The sequence below is a fragment of the Rhagoletis pomonella genome, unplaced genomic scaffold, assembly GCF_013731165.1.
Source record: "Rhagoletis pomonella isolate Grant_MI unplaced genomic scaffold, Rhpom_1.0 Rhpom_scaffold_00007, whole genome shotgun sequence".
NCBI lineage: Eukaryota > Metazoa > Arthropoda > Insecta > Diptera > Tephritidae > Rhagoletis > Rhagoletis pomonella.
Genome location: NW_023458561.1, coordinates 67,777,910 through 67,784,643, shown reverse-complemented (window position 1 = coordinate 67,784,643; position 6,734 = coordinate 67,777,910). Strand labels below are relative to the sequence as shown.

Sequence of the window (6,734 nt, the reverse complement as noted above, 5' to 3'; positions counted from 1 at the left end):
AAATTGTATCGCTAGGTGGCGCTGGGGTCGGGATATTCCTAAAAATTGAATTCAGTTGCAGATTAGGCTCATATTTAGACCATTTCTTAGCCAATTGAAAAGGAATATTTGCAATAAAAAAAATTATACGATAGGAGGCACTGAGGTCGGGATATTCCTAACGTTCTTATATAGTGGGAGAATGATTTATATCTACACATATACATACGTCACAATAAAATGTTGAACCCCCTTTGCTGAGGGCACCCACAAAAGTTTTTATTAGGCGCCGCGAAGCAAGCGGGCATTTGCTAGCATCTGTATAAAAATGTATACATATACATACATACATATGGACATATATGCTTATGCACATAGGAACTTCATGCTCGGACCTATATAACCCCGCTATGACAAGTTGTAATGAGTAAATGAATGATTGCTTTATTCGGGATATCAATTAGTAGCTGAGTTCTAAACTTATTACAACTCAGTGTATTTTCAATAAAAAGTTTGTTTTGCCGAAACCCGGGATTGAACCGGGGACCTGTAGATCTTCAGTCTAACGCTCTCCCAACTGAGCTATTTCGGCCAAAAACGAAACAAACAATTCACCGAATTATCGGTTGAGCATATAAAATAGTGAGTAATCCGAAAGTCAATAATGGAAAATAAAAAAATTACAAAATAACTAATTTGATTAAATGAGTACTAAATACCTTTAAAATATCAACGTTTTAAAATAAGTATTGATAATAGCGGTAATTCATATCTTCTCACTTTTGTTCTATTTTAATCGTATTAGGAATAATTGTTTTCTGTGTGGTACTAAATTTTTTTTGCTGAATTATTTTATAATATTTGAACTCTATAATATTTTTACACAATAATATTACTTACTGAAAAAAAAATCGTTTGCCGAAACCCGGGATTGAACCGGGGACCTTTAGATCTTCAGTCTAACGCTCTCCCAACTGAGCTATTTCGGCGGCTAATGAAATATGTTTAAGAAACAATTATACATATTCACATAAATAAGTATATAACTATTATCGGCGAAAATAATTTTACCAAAAGTTTAAGAGAGGATAATTTTATTTTTCACACACCAAGAAAAAAGTAAATCGTACCATATTTGGCGCCGAATGATCATTTCTTTACTTTAAATCGGAGTTGGGCCCTTACACAAATTTTCAAATTTTTTACATTTACATTGTAAATAATTGTAAAATATTATGAACAATTGTAAAATATTGTAAACAATTGTACGTTGATTGTAAATTATTTACATTGTTTACAATTATTTACAGTAATTTACAAGTAAAGAATTATTGTAAATAATGTAAATATTTTACAGGCACAACCCTGGCTGAAGCACGTTGGTGCTCGCACCGAGACAATATTTACCAATATTTACATTGTTTACAATTATTTACAGTTACTTGTAATTGTTTACAATTCTTTACAAATGCATATTATTTACACCAAAAATATCATCCTGTAAATATTAACATTATTTACAAGTAAATAATTGTAAATAATGTAAATATTTTACAGGCACAGCCCTGTTTTAAACTGATTTTGGTTCGGGGATTTTTTTTTCATTCGAAAACACTTTCGTTCTGTACTTCACAGATGCTTTTTCATAGTTCGGAAACACAAAAAATAAAGTAAAAATCAATTTTAGTAGAAACTATTTATTATCATTTTAATTTGTTTCGACGGACTGCAATTAAACCACGGAACCTCCTGGAACTTAGGGCCAGCATTAAAACTTCTGAGAATTTTTATGTATTCCCTCTCGAGAAGAGATAGTTGCAAATTTTTACGCGAACGTCACATTTGAGGGACTTCAAAAGTTTCACTGCCAGCGACAACAGGTTCGTGCAAAAGATTCCGGTTGTACTAGAAATGCAGTCCAGTGTTTATTATGCAGACATACCCGCGGCGGAAAACCCGCAACTTTTTTTTGGTGATGGAGTTTAATATACATGCATATATTCCTAAGCATCTTAATAATAATTTGTTAATCTTTTTTAGTGCAAAGAAAGTGGAAAGACATTCTGCATGAATGCACATACATATACTTATGCTGTTCTAGGACCCATTTGTCGGCTGCTAGAAAACTGTCTACAACAAGGTACGTAAATACTTCTACGTTTGCGTGCAGCATGCGCATTTTTGGCTTCTGTGGCATCGACCGTCAACCGCCGACGGATTTTTCCCCATTTGACGATTTCATGTTCACCACAAAGCCGCACGCAAAACACGCAATGAGCGGTATGATGAAAAAACTTAATAATAACCGAAAAGAAATGAAGAAGTAAGAAATACATTCGGCGCAAAAAATTTTACTAAGTAAGAAAGAAGCAGCATAAAAATAGACATTTAAAACAAAGAAATTAATGAATACAAAAAATATTACGAATTTCTTCGACACAGCACAACTTCCTGCCTGCCCGCAGGGTGTGCGCTCTGCGCAAGGTTGGTGGCTGCTTCGTTAGCTTGTGGCATGCAAAGGCCGTTCAGTTGGCCAGCGGTACGGATACAACCAAGGTAAGAGCCAACCGCCATCGTTGTGCGCGTGTTGCGTCTGTTAGCTGCTTTGCGCCCGGGTGCGCCACTGGCCATTGCTGGCCGCTGAGCTGAGCCGAGCGGAGGCCCGTCTGATGGACGATGGCAGGAAAAGCTACTTTTATTGTAGCAAGTAGTTGTTGTTCTTAGACATAGCATGCCGTCGCGACGACTGTTATTTCTTACCAAGTTTGTTGCTTTGTTTTTTTTTTTTCATCAAGTTCTTTCGATTTTGGTGCCTTTTAACTTGGCGCTCGGTAATAATTTCATAATTATGGGGTTTCAGCCGCGCCAAATGAATCTGATTCGAACAACAACAAAAATAACTGCAACAAGTAGAATAGCAACGAATCTGTTTTAATAATAAATACATAAAAGAAAAACAACAACATAAAGTTGTAAATTTTTTTTGAATTATCTCTTCGCGCCGCTTTTACTTTTTCGGCCGCGCAGGGAGACTTTTTTTTAAGTTTTTTTTTTGAGAAATGCGAACTTGTGCTGGTTTCAATGTCGCTTTTGGGCGTGGCATTCTTGTGAAATGCTCCTCATCGTTCTTAGCTTGCATCCTTTTCATCCATTGCCTCGGCCACAGCTTGCCAGACGCCACAGACGATTTTTTAATGGCACAATTTTATTATAAAGAACTCCAGTGGGGACAGCGAGAGTTTTTTAATACTTGTTTTTTTTTTTTGTGATATTAAAGTAGAGGTGATAAGGATAGTTTCTGAAGATTACTTTAAAATAAATACATACATATGCACATACATATATATGAACATATGTAAGCACAAACAATTTCAAAATCAGCATTTAACTACATACATACATACAGATGTATATGATAAGCTTTGTCCCAATCGAAATAGCAAACATTGTGCTCCAATTAAGAATGGCATTTGATGTGCGCCGAAATAGCTCAGTTGGGAGAGCGTTAGACTGAAGATCTAAAGGTCCCCGGTTCAATCCCGGGTTTCGGCAAATCAATTTTTGTTCCAGCAGAATTTTAAAATTTCATTTTTTGAATGAACTATGTATCGGAATGAAATTCTATAATTTTTTTATTAAGTTTTCCCTTTGAACTTAATAGGATTACCATTCCCATTATTTATGGTACTTTAAGGGATTGTGACGTACAGGCGTCTCTTTTTCCTGCTTTTGAGTTGAAAATCGACAAAAAGAGGCTGTGTGCCAATACTCTTCCGGCGGATCTTTTCCAAGACCTGGCATATGGTGAATACCTGGTCCAGGGAGGATTTTACTTTCCTCATGGATTGGGTAGAGCACACTTAAATTACAGTCGGCAGGAACGAGCGTTGATGCACGCAGCAAGCAACTCACCAAGTCTTCGCCGCGAAAACCTCAGCTCCAGCTGCATTGTCGTATGCAACGAAATTGCCATCCCCGATTAGAGCTTCGCGTTCATCTTCTCAATTGGTTTCTGTGCTGTTACTATTCTTGAAAGCTTCCGCGGGTCGCCTCGACCAGGATGTTAGCTTTTCGAATCAACGCCTCGCTACACTCGTAAGCTTGCTATATCGATCGATATAGCACGAGTTGCGCCCGATCACAGCGTGGTACCGTCTACATCTGTTTATTTGCAACGGCGTGACTTTCACCGCAGTACAAGTTGTTGCTTCGGGCTTATGTAAGGAGGAAATGTATGTATCTTGATGATAACAGATGGCAAACTGGCATTTTAAAGCTTCCAAATCACTTAATCGAGGAAGATAAGGTTTGTTTTGTGTTCCTTCCCAGTTTCGGAAATGAACTCACTTTGCAAGCTTCTTTTTTAATGGATACAAGCAATATGATTATTTTTCTTTAAAGCTTGGTTGGTTTGGCATAAAGCGTGTCGATTGTAGGTACATAAATTGTCTATTCTTCAAAGGATTCCGTTAGACAAAAATTGTAATAATAATGAGAATATTTCCATTTTGGAAAGCCTTAATTGATTTTTTTATAAACCAAAATCGTTTAAAATGCACTATATACCTGATTGATTCATATTAGCCCACTTCTATTGACTGCATCTCAGTTAAAATTCAATAAATCATTTGGCGGCGGTGAGCGATTGATTGATGTCTTGCTACCATTTGATGATCCAAAACAGTGAGCTTTACCAACTCGCTCTACCCAACCCAAGTGTGTCCATCGTCAGGCAGCTATGTCCGATATACTGCCATATGGACTACCTGTCAATCAAGCATCAGCAAACCAAAAAGGCTCAAGTCATAAATGCCATATACATATACATAGGTACATACTTAATACATAGATAAATGTGCGTTTAGGCTCGTGCTGCGCACGTACCACACACACATTCAGGCGTCGAGGCTCGCGCGGGCATAGAAGAGTGGAATTATTAAACTCCCCTCGCAACTCCTTTTATCTTATATTTCCTTAGCTTTCGGCAATTCGTCGCAGAGTGCCTTTCCGTTCCTTCAGTCTGTTGAGCTAAGTATTTGGGTCTGCTTATCGCTGAAGTTTTTGTAGATATGTAGTTGGCGAACACCTAATGTTGCCGGCTTAATCATAACGCCATGATTTTCTGGATGATGAATTGCCGCGCTGTGCATTAAAAGCCAGAGCGATGCGCGTTGGCCCGAAAGCGGCGAGACATAAAGTGCTTTTGCCACTTTAATGGGCAGTATGAAAAGGACGCTGCGGCGCGCGCTTAATTACCGCTTACCGTTGTTGGTTACCTTAGCGAGCGGCAGACAGGATAGTCGAAATGCCTGAAATTGCAGAAACAAAGCGGTTTAAGCAAGGCTTGTGCCATTTTAGACGGGTATAAGTGCGCTAAATTTGTCGCCGGTAATGGGTATCCAGAGTTGTTTTACATTGGTTTATGAAGCTGGATTAGTGAATGAAAAGAATTTTTAATCGGAAATGGATTATATAATAAGTGTAGAAAGTTATACATACTCCTTACTTAAGCGTAGTTTTTAATAATGGAGGCGCTTTCTGCGAAAGTTTTATTTTGCGTCCCCATTAAACTGTTTGCCGCCTCAGTGATATCACAATTAACGTTCCGCCCCCTCTTTTTTGTGTAGGGTTGAAATATAATCTACCACTGCTACGCTCCACCCTTTAGTGAATTTAAAATTTTTAACGCGAATTAAATTTTGCTTAAGGGACTTTATGTCATTACTGTAGGGGTAACTCTAATGCATTTGTATGTGTATGTTTATGCACGCCTAAGCATGTTATAGATATTGCTGCCTAAATATGTTTTTTTTTTCTTCTAACATTCTCATCTTCTGTAGTTTGCAGTATAATTATTGCCTGAGGGCGTTTCAATTGACCTAGCGCCGCAAAGATACAAATATTAACTCGAATGCAGTGTGGCAGCCACAAGTCTTGCGGTTGATCCCCCGTCCTTCTGTTTCACTTTTATTCAACTCAAATTCTCTTGAGCTTTCATTTGCTTAGACACCGACTGCTGATGTTTCCGTGGAATTTGTTTTGGTGGCATGTTTCAATTCTCGCCAAAATAACGGTTCGATACGAAATACAAGGACCTTAATTAGGGGTTTCAGCTGTTGCGGCATAAGGGCGTATTACTTCTAATGTTGAATGAAAATCAAGAGAGACTACAGCTTGCAAGGCGAAAGAGTTTGGATTTCTTTAAGTGCTTTGGTTTGCTAAAAAGCAACACAACCAAAAAATACAGACATACTGGCGGCAAAACAAAAAAGTAAAACGTGAACTTTCTTAAGCAGTCTGGTTAGTCAACCATTTCGGGATCGTAAGCCTACAAATAAAAACATACACGACGAAATGGGAACCACCTCCTTTTTTAAGTCAGTAAAAAACCTGATTTTTTTATAGAAACTGAAGAAAGGATTTTTTTTTTAATTTATTTCCCCTAAAATTTTTTTCGACAACGCCCAACAAAAAATAGTTTTATTTTATCCTGAAAAAATATTTTTTCTAAACATGCGGTAATATATTTTCGAAAAAATATATTTTTTTCTAAAAATTACTTATTGCTTAAAATAATTTTGATCTAAAAATATTTTTTCTATAGATGCGATAATTATTTTTCGAAAAAATATATTTTTTTCTAAAAACTACTTATTTCTAAAAATAATTTTTATCTAAAAATAAGTTTCTTAAAGTTTAACATGTTTTCTTTGGTACGGAAAGGTTCGAGGAGGGAATAGAAAAACCTTTCCGTC

At 36.9% G+C, this 6,734-nt stretch overlaps 3 non-coding genes across 3 annotated transcripts; 1 reads left to right on the top strand and 2 right to left on the bottom strand.

Annotated features, from left to right (window-relative positions):
* Positions 1–498: 498 nt before the first annotated feature.
* Positions 499–571, bottom strand: Trnaf-gaa. The gene has a single exon. It is a non-coding gene; the product is annotated as a tRNA-Phe (tRNA).
* Positions 572–895: 324 nt separating this feature from the next.
* On the bottom strand, positions 896–968 carry Trnaf-gaa. Its single transcript has one exon. It is a non-coding gene; the product is annotated as a tRNA-Phe (tRNA).
* Positions 969–3,458: 2,490 nt separating this feature from the next.
* Positions 3,459–3,531, top strand: Trnaf-gaa. Its single transcript has one exon. It is a non-coding gene; the product is annotated as a tRNA-Phe (tRNA).
* The last annotated feature ends 3,203 nt before the right edge of the window (positions 3,532–6,734 follow it).